We start from the raw sequence: 16,015 nt of genomic DNA, 5'->3' as shown, positions 1-16,015 counted from the left end.
CCAAAGAGTTCAATCTTGGTTTCATCAGACCAGAGAATCTTGTTTCTCATGGTCCAAGAGTCCTTTAGATGCCTTTTGCAAAACTCAAAGCGGCTGTCATGTGCCGCTCTACCATAAAGGCAGGATTGGTGGAGTGCTGCAGAGATGGTTGTCATTCTGAAAGGTTCTCCCATCTCCACAGAGGAACTCTTTCAGAGTGACCATCGTGTTCTTGGTCACCTCTCTGACCAAGGCCCTTCTCCCACGATTGCTCAGTTCTTGGAAACCTTCAATGCTGCAGAAATGTTTTGGTACCCTTCCCCTTAGCTGTGCCTTGACACAATCCTGTCTCTGAACTCTACAGACAATTCCTTTGACCTCATGGCTTGGTTTTTGCTCTGACAACTGTGGGACTGTATATAGACAGGTGTCTGCCTTTCCAAATCATGTCCAATCAATTGAATCAATCAAGTTTCTAAAAACCTGTTCACGCTTTGTCATTATGGGGTATTGTGGTTGTAGATTGTTGAGTTTAATTGTTATTTTTTTAATTTTAAACAAGGCTGTAACGTAACAAAATTTGACCCGATTCAGGAAACTAAGCGTAACTAATGTGTTTTTTTTGGCAGAAATGCCTTCTCGAACATGTGAACTTTCATGTGCCAAACAAACTTGCATTTCATCTGTAAATAAGAAAACAATTGTTAAATGATGAGCCTTGTTAGTTAAGCCACAGAAAAAGGGGGCAACCTTACCACTAGCCATGATTGGCTGAGATAATGAGTGGGCTGGACATGCCAAGAGAGGAGTTTGGATTGGTCTGCCATATTGAAGACTTCTGTCTATTTGAGCTCATGATGTGTTGGTAATCCTGTCGAACGCAGCCTTTTTTTTTTTGGTATTGTGTAGCGGCGCTGCATAAGTGTTGCTTTCCACTTTCTGGAGGATCAAGTTTTGAAATCAGTGGAATTAGAGTATGATAGCTAAAGAGATGGAGAAAACAGCTGTCTCCAGATTACATTTTCAAACTAAGGGCAACTGTGGCATGGCATTCCTGACAGGGAGACGCGTCCATCAGGCATGATGATGTATACAGGTGAGATAGTCTAGCGATAGCTAGCTACATTTTCAGATATTACATGTTTGTCATTTTGACAGAAAGTGGTTTCATTTCAAGCTAAAGTGTACTGTTAGCTAGCTAGCTAACGTTAGCTGGCTGGCTCCCTAGCTGACGTTATTATTTGTTTCCCAGAGGCATTTTCTTTTCTAGTTAAAGCCTAATGCTAGCTAGCTAACATTGGCCCTGGTTGGTTAGCTCCCAGCACTGTGGCATTGTTGGCACTTTGTTTGTTGTTGTTTAACCAGCTAACGTTACCTGGCTGGCTTTGTTAGCTAACGTTATGTGATGTATGTGATCTTAAATGTTGCTAGCTAGCTAGGTGCTAGGTGCATTAGGTGCATTGTTTATCTAGCTAGCTAGCTATGGGTTAAAGAATGCTCCTGCAACTCAGCATTCTTTGTCCTCCAAATACGACGAGTTTAGTTTTTACCAAAAAGTTATATTTTGGTTTCATCTGACCATATGACATTCTCCCAATCTTCTTTTGGATCATCCAAATGCTCTCTAGCAAACTTCAGACGGGCCTAGACATGTACTGGCTTAAGCAGGGGGACACGTCTGGCACTGCAGGATTTGAGTCCCTGGCGGCGTAGTGTGTTACTGATGGTAGGCTTTGTTACTTTGGTCCCAGCTCTCTGCAGGTCATTCACTAGGTCCCCCCGTGTGGTTCTGGGATTTTTGCTCACCGTTCTTGCCATTTTGACCCCACGGGGTGAGATCTTGCGTGGAGCCCCAGATCGAGGGAGATTATCAGTGGTCTTGTTTGTCTTCCGTGTCCTAATAATTGCTCCCACAGTTGATTTCTTCAAACCAAGTGGTGCAGGTCTACAATTTTGTTTCTGGTGTCCTTTGACAGCTCTTTGGTCTTGGCCATAGTGGAGTTTGGAGTGTGACTGTTTGAGGTTGTGGACAGGTGTCTTTTATACTGATAACAAGTTCAAGCAGGTGCCATTAATACAGGTAACGAGTGGAGGACACAGGGGCCTCTTAAAGAAGAAGTTACAGGTCTGTGAGAGCCAGAAATCTTGCTTGTTGTAGGGGACCAAATACTTATTTTCCACCATAATTTGCAAATAAATTCATTAAAAATCCTACAATGTGATTTTCTGGATTTTTTTCCTCATTTTGTCTGTCATAGTTGAAGTGTAACTATGATGAAAATTACAGACCTCTCTCATCTTTTTAAGTGGGAGAACTTGCACATTTTGTGGCTGACTAAATACTTTTTTTTTTTTTGCCACTGTATATGTCTTAAGCTAAGGTGTACTGTTAGCTAGCTAGCTGGCTGGCTCCCTAGCGGACGTTATTATTCATTTCCCAGAGCTGTTTTCTTTTCTAGTTAGAACCTAATGTGGCTCCCGAGTGGAGCAGCGGTCTAAGTCACTGCATCTCAGTACTAGAGGCATCACTACAGACACCCTAGTTCGAATCCAGGCTGTATCACAACCGGAAGGGATTGGGAGTCCCATAGGGCGGCACACAATTGGCCCAGTGTTGTCTGGGTTTGGCCGGTGTAGGCCGTAATTGTAAATAAGAATTTGTTCTTAGTTAGTTTGTTGCCTAGTTAAATATATGTATTTTTTATTAATGTTGGCGGTGAGTTTACAAATTGATCAACTTTCAAAGCAGAATTACTTTCCCATTGTTCCCACTCAAATGCAGTGTATGATATACCATTGTGTAGCTCTGAGTCTCTAATTTATCCAATGTAAAAAAACACAATTTCAGCTTTTGCTACATAAGACCAAATCCAGGTGGTGAGTCACAAATGTGGAAAAGTGAAGGGGTCTGAATACTTTCCGAATGCACTATAGCTATCAGTATTTGAATTATTTATTTTATACAGTCATTTTTGCTCATCTTTTATCAAGGGTGTCAATAATTGTGGACCCCACTCTGTCTACCTACATGTACTTAAACGTTTAACTTTTTTGAGTATTTCAAACAGCTCAAACATTTATATTCTAACACTGTAATACTTAGCATTGTTTTACCCTTTTCTGTTTGCTTCCACTCATACAGACAGCTACTGAAAAACTACAGAAGGAGGAGAGAAAAAAGTTGGCTGAGATGCAGGCTGAATTAGACAAACAAAGGCAGTTAGCTGAGGCACACATCAAAGCTATCACTAAAGCGGAACAAGAAGCCCAGGAACTCAAGTTGAAAATGAAAGAAGAGGTCAGCAGGAGAGAGGTTGTGAAAGTAGATTCTGAGAAACAGAAGCACAACATACAGCAGGAGCTGCACGAACTCAAGAACCTGTCAGAGCAGGAGATCCAAACCAAGAGCCAGCAAGTTGAGGAGGCACTGTATAGTCGTACCAAGATGGAGGAGGAGATCCATATCATCAGAATCCAATTAGAGACTACCATAAAGCAAAAGGCCACAGCTGAGGCCCAAATTCAGCAGCTCAGGGACATGGCTGCCGAGGCTGAGAGACTGAGGAAAGTTACTCAGGAGGAGGCAGAGAAGCTTCGCAAGCAGGTGAATGAAGAGACTCAGAAAAAGCGCAACGCAGAGGAGGAGCTGAATCGCAAAACAGAGGCAGAACCAGAAGCTGCCAAGCAAAAGCAGAAGGCCCTGGATGAGTTGCAGAAGTTCAAGATGCAAGCTGAAGAGGCAGAGAGGCGCATGAAACAGGCAGAAGGGGAGAAGCATAGGCAGGTCATGGTTGCGGAGGAGGTGGCACAGAAGAGTGCCGCCACCAAACTGCAGACCAAACGCTTGTCCTTTAATGAGAAGGCAGTAAAGCTTGAGGCATCGCTGAAACAAGAACAGGGCACTGTTATTCAGTTGCAGGAAGAGGCAGAGTATCTCAAGAAGCAACAAGAAGAAGCCAACAAAGCCAGGGAGGAAGCAGAGAAGGAGCTTGAGAAGTGGAGGCAGAAAGCCAATGAGGCACTCCGTTTGAGGCTCCAGGCTGAGGAAGAAGCCCACAAGAAGAGCCAGGCTCAGGAGGAAGCAGAGAAACAGAAAGAGGAAGCTGAGCAAGAGGCAAAGAAAAGGGCTAAGGCTGAAAAGGCTGCTCTTAAGCAAAAGGAAATGGCAGAGAAGGAGCTGGATAAACAGAGGAAATTGGCAGAGGGAACAGCACAGCAGAAACTCTCTGCAGAACAAGAGTTAATTCGCCTAAGGTCTGACTTTGACCATGGTAAGCAACAGAGGTCTTTATTGGATGAAGAGCTCCAGCGCCTGAAAAATGAGGTGAATGCTGCAGTAAAAGAAAGGAAACAGCTAGAAGACGAACTGGCTAAAGTGAGAAGTGAAATGGAAGTTCTTCTTCAGTTGAAGTTGAAAGCTGAGAAGGAGACCATGTCTACAACAGAGAAAAGCAGAAATCTCCTCGAGTCTGAGGCATCAAAAATGAGGCAACTAGCTGAAGAGGCGACTAAGCTGAGATCAATCTGTGAAGAGGCAAAGAAGCAGAGGCAGGTAGCGGAGAATACTGCAGCTCGGCAAAAAGCAGAGGCTGAGAAGATACTCAAGGAAAAACTGGCAGCCATTAATGAAGCAACTGGCCTGAAAACTGAAGCTGAGATTGCCCTGAAGGATAAAGAGGCAGAAAATGAGAGACTTAGGAGAAAAGCCGAAGATGAGGGTTATCAGAGAAAGGTCTTAGAAGACCAAGCAAAACAGCACAAGCAAGACATTGATGAAAAGATCACCCAGCTTATGAAGACTTCTGATTCTGAATTGGAGAGGCAGAAGAAGATTGTAGAGGAAACTCTTAAGCAGAGGAGGGTGGTCGAGGAGGAGATTTGCATCCTAAAACTAAACTTTGAGACGGCATCAACAGGCAAGTTGGATCTTGAGTTGGAGTTGAACAAGCTTAAAGGCATTGCAGATGAGACGCATAAGAACAGAGTCAAGGCTGAGGAAGAGGCAGAGAAACTCAGAAAGCTTGCTTTAGAGGAGGAGAACAAAAGAAAGCAAGCTGAAGAGAAAGTTAAAAAGATCACTGCTGCAGAGGGAGAAGCTGCGCAACAATGCCATGCAGCTCAGAAAGAAGTTGAGCGCCTCAAAACGATTGCTGCCGATGCTAACAAGCAGAAGGACAATGCTGACAAAGAAACAGAGAAACAGATTATTCTAGCCAAAGAGGCTACACAGAAATGTAGTGATGCAGAAAAGAGAGCACAGGATGTTCTGGTCAAGCAGAAAGAGAACAATCTTTCCCAGGCCAAGCTCAAAGAGGAGTTTGACATGGCTAAGAAACTTGCACAAGAAGCTGAGAAGGCCAAGGAGAAAGCTGAGAAAGAGGCTGCTTTACTCCGTCAAAAAGCAGAGAATGCTGAGAAACAGAAGCAGCAGGCAGACGCAGAGATGGCCAAGCACAAAAAGCTAGCTCAACAAACATTGAAGCAGAAGACACAAGTTGAGCAGGAGCTAGCAAAGGTGAAAATGCGACTGGATGAGACTGATAAGCAGAAAAATGTTTTAGATGAGGAGCTTCAGCGCCAGAAGGATGAAGTTAGCAATGCTGTCAAGCAGAAAGTTCAAGTTCAGGATGAGCTATTTAAGGTCAAGGTCCAGATGGAGGGGCTGGTCAAACTTAAGCTTAGAATTGAGAATGAGAATCAGCGTCTCATGAGTAAAGACAAAGCTAATGCTCAGAAATTCCTGGAAGAGGAAGCTGAGAACATGAAGAAGTTAGCAGAGGATGCTGCCAGGCTAAGCTTAGAAGCTCAGGAGGCAGCCCAAGAGAGACAGATTGCAGAGTCCGAGCTTGCCGAACAGAGGGCTCTTGCTGACAAAATGCTGAAGGAGAATATGCAAGCTATCCAAGAAGCAACTAAACTGAAAGCTGAGGCAGAGAAGCTCCAGAAACAAAAGGACAAAGCTCAGGAGCAGGCCCAAAAACTGCTGGAGGACAAGCAGCAAATGCAGCAGCGTCTTGATGAGGAGACAAAGGGCTTCCAAAAATCTCTAGAGGCTGAGCGCAAGAGGCAGCGTGAAACAACTGCAGAAGCAGAGAAATTGAAGCTTAGGGTGACACAGCTCAGTGATGCTCAGTCCAAAGCAGAGGAGGAGGCCATGAAATTCAAGAAACAAGCTGATGAGATAAGAGTTTGTCTCCAAGAGAAAGAGCAAAATGCTTCAGAAAAAGTAATTGTAGATAAACTGCAGGGGCAGAGATTACAGAGAAGCAAACAGTCTGATGATTTATGTAAAACCATAGCTGACCCTGAGAAAGAAAAGGATAAATTACAAAAAGAGGCTGCAGACCTACAGACTAAGTCTAAAGAGGTATTGTGCAATGTAAAATAATCTTGTGAAAATCCATTTGCAAATAACCATAAGCTTCTCAAAAACGCTAACACATAAAGGAGATCCAAATGTCCTATTCATGTGAATTGCAGAGACTGTCATCAATACTAAGTGTCCAGCTCATGAACTGAATGTTGCAGCGTTTTGTAAATGAAATTGTATTTTCTAGCAAATGCTTTTCAAATGAAACCGATTTCGAATACATTTCAAAATATTACATGTTGTATATAATATATCATATTTATATATTAATATTTTGATTATATTATGTAGCAGTTACGTATAATCAGAATAATATATTGTTAAGACCATGTGCAAAAATGTCTTTAAAGTTGTATTAATTTTATCTTAATTTTTTTCTCTCCAAATTAGAGTTCCAATGCCCATCAAAAACAAATTAAAAAGGAAATGATAATTATTGAGCAGACTATCCTGACAGAAAAACAAATGTTGCTGAAAAAAGAAAAGCTCATTGAGGAAGAGAGAAATAAGCTTGAGAAACAGTTTGAAGATGAGGTTAAGAAGGCCAAAGCCCTCAAAGATGAGCAGGATCATCAAATGAAGCAGATGGAACAGGAGAAGAAGAAACTCCAGGCTACCATAGATGCCTTTTTGAAAAAGCAGAAGGATGCTGAGGAGGAGATGTGCAATAAGCAGAAAGAGATGCAGGATCTTGAAAATAAAAGGCTTGAACAAGAGAATTTGTTGGGTGAGGAGAATAAAAAGCTTTGTGAGAAGCTGCAGCAACTTTCTACACCTAAGAAATTAGTAACACCCCACACTAAAGAAAGGGAGATTCAAACTGAGGAGGTCCCTGAAGACCAGCTAATTGCAATGACAATGGTGGGGACTACAAATAAAGTATTCAATGGGTCTGAAGTAGTAGATGGTGCAAAGAAAAACAAAGATTCACCATTTGCTTTTGATGGGATTAGGGACAAGGTTCCTGCCAGCAGGCTCCATGACATTGGTATACTGAACAAAATGGACTTTGACAAGCTGAAAACAGGGAAAACCACAGTGCAAGACCGAGAAAGTGAAAACATGTCTCAAAGGCAAGAATAGTGTTGGCGGAGTCTTGACCTCAGCCAAGCAGAAAATGAGTGTGTACCAGGCCATGAAAGAGAATAAACTTTCTCCTGGTGCTGCCACAATGCTTCTTGAAGCTCAGGCAGCATCTGGGTACCTCATTGATCCAGTGAAAAACAGAATGCTCTCTGTGGATGAAGCTGTAAAGGAGGAATTAATAGGTCCAGAACTCCATATCAAAATGCTTTCTGCAGAAAAAGCAGCTACTGGTTACAAAGATCCTTATACTGGAGACAAAATATCACTCTTTGAGGCAATGAAAAAGGGTTTGATTGAACAAGACCAGGCCGTTAGACTTCTGGATGCTCAGATTGCAACTGGTGGAATAATTGACCCTGTCAATAGTCACCGTGTACCACTCCAGACAGCCTATAAGCAGGGCCAATTGGATTCTGAGATTAACAGAACTTTATCAAACCCTACTGCTGACTCAAAGTTATTCCTTGACCCAAGCACTCAGGAGAGCCTCACTTATCAGCAACTATTGGAGAGGTGCACCTCAGATGCAGAGACAGGCCTACTTGTGTTACCAATCACAGAGAACGCTGCACAAAGTGACAAGACCTACACAACTGAAGAGACTAAAGATGTACTCACTAAAGAAAATATCTCTGTTCTAGTTGGAAGATTCCAAGGAAAGACTGTGACCATTTGGGAAATCATTAACTCAGAGTATTTTACAGAGCTACAGAGGAAGGATCTGATTCATCAGTATAAGACCGGAAAAATCACAATAGAAAAATGTATCAAAATTGTCATTAGTGTTGTGGAAGACAAAGAGAAGAATAATGAAATTGTGTTTGATGGTCTGAGGACTCCTGTCACTGCAGCTGAACTTCTAGAATCAAAGATAATCAATAAAGACTTGTTCAACAAATTGCATAATGGCAAAACAACTGTCATTGAAATCTCTGAGATGGAGTGTGTTAAGAAAGCCTTAAGAGGAACACCTAGCATTGCTGGAGTGATCGTTGAGTCAACCAAGGAGAAAATACCATTCTATCAAGCTGTAAAGAAACAGATGCTCTCTCCCGAGACTGCATTGACTCTTCTTGAGGCTCAAGCTGGGACTGGATTTATAATTGATTCTGTCAAAAATCAGAAGCTCACTGTGGATGAGGCTGTTAAATCAGGTCTTGTTGGCCCAGAGATGCATGAAAAACTTCTGTCTGCAGAGAGAGCTGTTAATGGCTACAAAGATCCCTACACTGGAAAGAATTTATCCCTATTTCAGGCAATGTTGAAAGACCTTATTAAGAAAGACCAGGGTATCCGTCTGCTAGAGGCTCATATAGGTATAGGTATACAGCAGAGGTATAATTGATCCAGTCAAAAGTTATCACATCCCACATGATGTTGCCTGTAAACGTGGATATTTTGAAGAAGAAATGAACAAGACCTTGAGCAACCACACTGATGAAACTAAAGTATTCTTTGATCCTAACATGTGGGAGAATGCATCTTATGTACAACTCATGAAAAAATGTCTCACTGACAAAGAGACTAGTTTTCCATTTCTTCCGCTCTCAGAGAATGCAATTCAAAAGTCAAAAGAGAAACAAAAGTCAAAAGAGGATCATCAACACACTGAGCTCCAGATCAAAGATGCCTTGAATCAGGCAACAATGGAGCTGCAGTATGGACCTTTCAAAGGAAGGAAAGTCACTATTTGGGAGATCATAAACTCTGAATATATTACAGAGGAACAAAGAATCGAGGTAATTCAACAGTACAGAACTGGAACAGTGACTATTGAACAAATTATTACAATCCTTGTCACAATGGTTGATAAAAAGGAGACCAAGAAACAGGAAAAAGAACAGGCCAGCTTTGAAGGTCTTAGATCACCTGTCACTGCCAACTCATTGTTTGAATCCAAAATAATTGATGAAGCTACATATGATCAACTCCAACAGGGCGAAAAGAAACCGAAAGAAATCAGTGACATGGACGCAGTCAGGAAATACTTGCAAGGAACAGATGGACAGATTGCAGGCATCTATATGGGTGACTCAAAGGAAACGGTTAGCATTTATCAAGCAATGAAGAAGAATATATTGAGACAAAATACAGGTCTTGCATTACTCGAGGTACAAGCAGCAACTGGTTTCATCATCGATCCTGTCAAAAACCAGAGGTACACTGTGGATGATGCTGTGAAAGCAGGAGTTGTTGGTCCTGAGGTTCACAAGAAACTTCTTTCAGCTGAGAAAGCAGTGACTGGTTTCAGAGATCCATACACAGGCAACATTATTTCCCTCTTCCAAGCCATGAAGAAGGAGCTTGTGCTACAAGAACATGCCATTCCCCTTTTGGAAGCTCAGATGGCCACAGGAGGGATTATTGACCCAGTCAGCAGTCACCATGTCCCAAATGATGTGGCCTTCCAACGTGGCTATTTCAATAAGCAGATGGCTAAGACCTTTACTGACCCGTCAGGGGATATCAAAGCCTTCGTTGACCCCAACACTAATGAAAGTTGCACGTATAAACAACTGCAAGAGAAATGCATAAGAGATCCAGATACTGGTCTGTGCTTCCTGCCACTATCAAAAGCTGAAGCTCAAAGTCCAGTGGAAAAGTCCTACGTATACACAGAAGAACAGGCACAGACAGACTTGACTAACAGTCAAGTGGATATCCCTCATCAGACCTATGGAGGGAAGGTAATGACCCTATGGGATGTCATGATGTCAAACCTGCTCCCTGAGGAGGAAAAGCTAAGGCTCCTGGAACAGTATCGCCGTGGGCAAATCACAAAGGAGAGAATGATCATCATCGTCATTGAAATCATTGAACAAAGGGACATATTAAAAGTAAAGCAGAGCATGTCCTGTGATGTGATCAGACAAAGAGTCACTATTGAGGAGCTCTACAGTTCTCGCATTATAGATCTTCAAACATACAATCTGTTGAAGCAAGTGAAGAAAACTATCCGTGAGGTTATGGAAATGCCATCTGTAAAGCAGTATCTGTTTGGCACTGGCAGTATTGCTGGAATCCTCTCAGACTCCCCCTCTAAGGTCAGTATTTACCAGGCATGGAAGAGAGGTCTCATTAAGCCTGATTTTGCTATCAGTCTCCTGGAGGCCCAAGCAGCAACAGGATTCATCATTGACCCTGTGAAAGATGAATTGCTAACTGTTGACGAGGCTGTGCGCAAAGGGATAGTCGGCCCTGAAATCCATGACAAACTTCTTTCTGCCGAGAGGGCAGTCACTGGCTTCAAGGATCCTTACAGTGGAAAAGTAATCTCTCTCTTCCAAGCGATGAAAAAATACCTTGTTCCTGAGGATTATGCCCTGAGGCTCCTTGAAGCCCAGGCTTCCACTGGAGGCCTTATGGATCCAGAATACTACTTCCACCTTCCCACAGATGTTGCCATGCAACGCAGGTACATCAATAAGGAAACATTTGACAGGATCACTGATCCAAACTGTGATGTACAAGGTTATGTTGATCCAACCACAGAGGAGAGACAGACCTATGCCCAACTGCTGAAGAGATGCAAAGTTGATAAAGAGAGTGGTCTGCGATTACTTTCAATGGCAGACAGAAGGCTGCTTTTCAAGGGTCTCAGAAAGCAAGTTACCTTGGATGAGCTGCTTTGTTTGCAGATTATTGACCAAAAGACATACAATGATCTCACTGAAGGCCTTATCTCAGTGGAAGAGGTCAGCAGAGAAGTGAAGAAGTACCTTGAGGGCACAAGCTGCATTGCCGGAGTATATGTAGAATCTAGCAAAGATCGCCTGTCAATCTACCAAGCAATGAAAAAGAAGATGATAAGACCCGGGACAGCCTTTGAACTTCTTGAGGCTCAAGCAGCAACAGGATATATAATTGACCCAATACAGAACCTGAAGCTGAGTGTTGGTGAAGCTGTTAAAATGGGAGTCGTTGGTTCAGAGTTCAAAGTCAAGCTCATCTCTGCTGAGCGTGCCGTTACAGGCTACAGGGATCCGTACTCTGGCAAGAACATCTCCCTATTCCAGGCTATGAAAAAGGGTCTCATTCTGAAAGACCATGGCATTCGACTATTGGAAGCCCAAATTGCCACTGGTGGGATCGTTGATCCAGAAGAGAGTCACCGCTTGCCAGTTGAGATGGCCTACACACGTGGTCTGTTTGATGAGGAGATGAATGGCATTCTTACAGACCCATCTGATGACACTAAAGGCTTCTTTGACCCTAACACTGAGGAGAACCTCACTTACCTGCAGCTGATGGAGCGATGCCTGATTGACCCGGAAAATGGACTTGCACTTTTGCTGTTAAAAGAAAAGAAACGTGAGAGGAAGACATCCTCCAAATCGTCTGTCCGTAAACGTAGAGTAGTCATTTTTGACCCAGAGACAGGCAAAGAGATGTCTGTGTATGAAGCATATCACAAAGGACTTATTGATCACCAGACCTACATGGAGCTTGCAGAGCAGGAGTGTGAGTGGGAGGAGATTACTATCTCCTCATCTGATGGTGTTGTGAAGTCCATGATCATTGATAGAAGGTCTGGCCAACAGTATGATATTGATGATGCCACCACAAAGGGCCTCATTGACCAGTCTGCTCTGGATCAGTACCGTGCTGGCACTCTGTCCATCACAGAGTTTGCGGACATGCTGTCCGGAAACGTAAGTGGCACCAGATCTAGGTCCTCCTCCTTTGGGTCCACATCATCTTACTCCAATAGTTCAGCCCCCTCTATCAAACCCCCAGCAACAATATGGAGTGACCCAACAGAAGAATCGGGCCCTGTGGCTGGAATACTAGATACTGACACATTGGATAAGGTGTCAGTCACAGAAGCCATGCACAGAAATCTTGTGGACAATATCACAGGTCAAAGATTGCTGGAGGCTCAGGCTTCCACTGGTGGCATCATTGATCCAAATACTGGAGAGAAATTCTCAGTTGCAGATGCAGTGAACATGGGACTTGTGGATAAGATAATGGTTGACCGAATCAACCTGGCACAGAAGGCCTTCAATGGATTTGAGGATCCCCGAACCAAAACAAAAATGTCTGCTGCACAAGCATTAAAAAAGGGGTGGTTGTATTATGAGGCGGGTCAGAGATTCCTAGAAGTACAATATTTAACTGGTGGTTTGATCAAACCAGATGTCAATGGCAGAGTTCCACTGGATGTTGCTGTCAACAAGGGCACCCTAGATGCACGTACTGCACAGAAGCTACGGGATATCAGTGGATACTCCAAATACCTCACCTGCCCCAAGACAAAGCTTAAGATCTCATACAAGGATGCAATGGATAGAAGCATGATTGAGGAGGGTTCTGGTCTGCGTCTGTTGGAGGGTCTTCTCAGTCAAGTAAAGGCCTTTACAGTCCTTACAGTGTTAGCAGTTCTGGGTCAGCATCCGGTTCCCGGCCCGACTCAAGAACTGGCTCCAGGTCAGGCTCCAGACGAGGGAGCTTTGATGCCACAGGCTCTGGCTTCTCCACTAATTTATCTTCCTCATCCTTCAGCTCCACAAGCTATGGGCGCAGATATGATGCAGGATCACACAGCGGACTTAGCATGGATGCGCTAGCACAGGCCCTGACATCATTAGCAATGGGCAGAAACTGCAATTCTGAAGAGAGAATTTTTACCACAATACAAACCAATTACTCCCCAGTTGCCTAATTCTTATTAGAAAAATAGTCTACCTTTATTCTGCTCTGCATGTGGTTATTATGGGGCTTTTCAGCAATATATTGTAATTATTTTTGCTGGCTTTTTGTCAAAATTGGATTCAGTTTTACATTTTCAAAGTACATTTTAAGTTGCTCTCTTTTGTATTGTGTCTGAGAAGTACATTTTTGTTGCATGATTTATATGCTTTAAATACAGAAGAGCTGACTGTATTCAAACTATCTTTTTATTTTTAGCAACTACAATGACATTGATAATAACGTTTTCAATATTAGACATATTGAAAATGTTCTATTTTTAAGTCAGCTTGTTATTAATTGTAATTAACATTTTCTGACGTGGGTTAAAATTATATTTGGATTCTATTAAATTCCATCAAAGAAAGTATCTTGCTTAAAGTATCCATTTTTATAGCAAACCAAATTAGATGTGAAAGCTGTTAAACTATTTGGTAGGAGGACATTTAGAATATCTAGAAACAGATACAAAACTTCCAATCTGCAGAGCAAAGTAAAGAGTCACAGAACAATTAATTATTATAACACTGGAGCAAATGCTTCAAGAAAACCAAGCCTCAAAATCTTTTCTTATCTCTGCTACACTGTCCCTAATACTGTGCCAATGTCTGGATTCTACATATCCCCTGCTTGTGATATACAATGGACTACCAAACAGTTAAAACTATGCAGTCTTTATACAGTTAAGCATCCTTCTGGAGAAAGCATTCCAATGATGGCAATCCCAACATAATAAAACATGGACCAACACACTTGAAGTAAAAGATGCCTCACATCACCATGAAACACCATTGGACACCCCTGGTCTCATCTCAAGCTGCAATAACTTCTCAGCAGAAATATTTTTGCCAGACACAAATCTTAAATCAATTCTGTATATTCAAGTAATTTTTTCTTCATTTTGTTGAAGCCTATGTTTTCCTGAGACCGTCAAGTCAAAATGAAGAACTAGCTGAAATAAACGTTAGCGTTCACACTTAAGACTACACCGAGATACGTTTACATAATTCATTTTAGCCTTTTTATTTTTCAGACAATTATTAACAAATAACTCTGAAAAGGCAGATCTTAATGTTTAGTATTCAAAATATAATGAATCATTGTACTGCCTTGCTTCTACCCTACACCTGCCTACTAATATATCTGATCTCATATGGTAACAGCCCTAACCACCACCACATGGATCACAATTGCTGTATTGTAATGTTTTTGTTAGTGCCTGCATATTCAATGCATGAAAGGGTTTCACAGACTACAAGGTGTGAATAATACTGTAAATTGAGTGATTCAGAACAGGGAAAATAATGTGGTTATTATCAGGTATTTCCCAAATTCATGGCAGTCATACAGTATTCATACCGCATCAACACCCTTTTATTTCACTAGATTAAACTAAGAACATTTGTACAAGGCTAAGATTTAAATAAATGTTTATCACAAAAATTATTCAGTTTTGAAATGTATAAGACAATCTTTACTGACTGTATTAGCTTCGTCACTTGTTGCCTTGTGAACCAGTGTTCATATTTCCCAAGACAATTGCTTGTTTTTTTTTCTTCCTTAGAAGTACTTTCCTTTGTAAATCATCATGTTCTATCTCAATATTCATTATATTTTCATATGATACGTTTTATTTTTGCTTTGCATGTTGTACAAACCTGGTTGAAAATATGCAATATAAATAGTTGTATCCATTTTTTCATTGTGAAGCCTTTAAAATGGTTTGAAGGATGTACTTTAAAGTTGGGTTATCAGGCATGGTTAAAATGGTGTATTGAAAGGGTGACATTGTATTTTAATGTTAACACCTTAAGAATGTAAATAAACTTATGAGGTATCAATACGAAATGCAATGTCTTTTGAGTATTTACATTTTTTTATGTTCGAGTGAAGATTTTTGCACTCCAAACAAATCTTTATGTAAAGATGCACTATGCAGAAATCGCTCCACCATTACCTGGTTGCTAAAATGTATAATTATTTGCCTAATTTCAGTTTATTTAACCAAACAAGTAAGTTTTGTATAGAAAATCATTGTACCATGTAAACTGCTAAAAAATGTATTTTTCATAACCAAAAATATTGTATTTTCAGCTGTTTGAAGCCGGCGTACAAAACCGAAAGTAAAAGATGCAAAAAATAAACTTTAGAACGGGAAGCATAGAAATAGCACACATTGAACAGATCTAATGCTTGCTTTGAATGAGAATGATAGATATATAACTCACATTTCTATGTGTATTTTGTCAGCTCGCCCAATAAGTGTATTCAGTGGAATTCAACACAAGAATAAGGGCTTTATGGATGTAATTGGAGAATCAGTATTTTAAGGTTTGAATGCATTGCTCTTAGACAGTTGTCACCTCCAGTAATTTATTGTACTCACAAAACACTATACACAACTCACTTTTTTATTTTACCTTTATTTAAACAGGCAAGTCGGTTAAGAACAAATTCTTATTTTCAATTTCAATTTTCAATGACGGCCTAGGAACAGTGGGTTATAACTGCCTGTTCAGGGGCAGAACGACAGATTTGTACCTTGTCAGCTCGGGGGTTTGAACTTGCAACCTTCTGGTTACTAGTCCAACGCTCTAACCACTAGGCTACCCTGCCGCCACTTGCTCTTAATAGCTTTCTAATTCTTCTGAATTATTAAATGACACAGACAATAATACAATACAAAGGTGTGGAACTCTATCTTTACATCAGCACAAGTGAAATTGAGCCACAGTGGACATTTTATCTAATATTTTTGTCACTGTTAAGTGTCAAATGAGGTGTTAGAAAAGGGGATACTATTCCATCCAATTGGTGACAGATTATCATGTGAATATTAAAAAATCCACATGAAGAACATATTGTGTATTTTCCCACCAGTGGTTTTTC

General features: G+C 41.3%; 1 pseudogene; it reads left to right on the top strand.

Annotated features, from left to right (window-relative positions):
• LOC110487689 overlaps positions 1 to 14,974 on the top strand; it is a 139,818-nt pseudogene extending 124,844 nt beyond the window's left edge.
• The last annotated feature ends 1,041 nt before the right edge of the window (positions 14,975 to 16,015 follow it).

The sequence above is a fragment of the Oncorhynchus mykiss genome, chromosome 32 (genome assembly GCF_013265735.2).
Source record: "Oncorhynchus mykiss isolate Arlee chromosome 32, USDA_OmykA_1.1, whole genome shotgun sequence".
In the NCBI taxonomy this organism is placed as follows: domain Eukaryota; kingdom Metazoa; phylum Chordata; class Actinopteri; order Salmoniformes; family Salmonidae; genus Oncorhynchus; species Oncorhynchus mykiss.
The sequence above is the reverse complement of the archived record's forward strand: the minus strand, read 5'-3'. Positions and strand labels throughout refer to the sequence as shown.